We start from the raw sequence: 1193 nt of genomic DNA, 5'->3' as shown, positions 1-1193 counted from the left end.
TTGCCATTCTTACCGGCGTGAGATGGTATCTCAATGTAGTTTTGATTTGCATTTTTCTTATGACCAGTGATGATGAGCATTTTTTCATATGTTTGTTGGCCTCACGTATGTCTTCTTTTGTAAAGTGTCTGTTCATATCCTTTGCCCACTTTTGAATGTGTTTTCTTTTTTTCTTATAAATCTGTTTTAGTTCTTTGTAGATTCTGGATATTAGCCCTTTGTCAGATAGGTAGATTGCAAAAAAATTTTCTATTCTGTTGGTTGCCGGTTCATCTAATGATTGTTTCCTTTGCTGTACAGAAACTCTGGAGTTTAATTAGATCCCATTTGTCTATTTTGGCTTTTGCTGCCATTGGTTTTGGTGTTTTAGCCATGAAGTCCTTATCTATGCCTATGTCCTGAATGGTTGTGCCTAGGTTATCTTCTAGGGTTTTTATGGTGCTAGGTCTTATGTTTAGATCTTTAATCCATCTGGAATTGATTTGAGTGTAATGTGTCAGGAAGGGGTCCAGTTTCTGCTTTCTGCATGTGGCTAGCCAGTTTTTCCAACACCATTTATTAAACAGGGAATCCTTTCCCCATTGTTTGTTTTTCTCAGGTTTGTCAAAGATCAGATGATTGTAGGTTTTTCCATTTTTCTTATTCTGCAATGGCTCACATCATTCCTTGTCTATGTTCCTTCATATAATCTCTCATCAACATATACCCAGTAATGGTATTGCTGGGTCAAATAATTTTTCTATTTCTAGATCCTTGAGGTACTGCCACACTGTCTTCCACAATGGTTGAAACAATTTACACCCCCACCAACAGTTTAAAAGCGTTCCTGTTTCTCCACATCCTCTCCAGCATCTGTTGTCTCCTGATTTTTTAATGATCACCATTTTAACTGGCATGAGATGGTATCTCAATGTGGTTTAGATTTACATTTCTCTAATGACCAGTGATGATGAGCTTTTTCTCAGGTGTTTGTTGGCTGGTTTAAACTCTTTAGCAAGAGCTCTTTATAGAAAAAGTGGATGGGGCCGGGCGCGGTGGCTCAAGCCTGTAATCCCAGCACTTTGGGAGGCCGAGGCGGGTGGATCACGAGGTCAAGAGATAGAGACCATCCTGGTCAACACGGTGAAACCCCGTCTCTACTAAAAATACAAAAAATTAGCTGGGCATGGTGGCGCGTGCCTGTAATCCCAGCT

This window comes from Cebus imitator, unplaced genomic scaffold (genome assembly GCF_001604975.1).
Source record: "Cebus imitator isolate Cc_AM_T3 unplaced genomic scaffold, Cebus_imitator-1.0 Scaffold114, whole genome shotgun sequence".
Lineage (NCBI taxonomy): Eukaryota > Metazoa > Chordata > Mammalia > Primates > Cebidae > Cebus > Cebus imitator.
Note: the sequence above shows the minus strand (reverse complement) of the source record.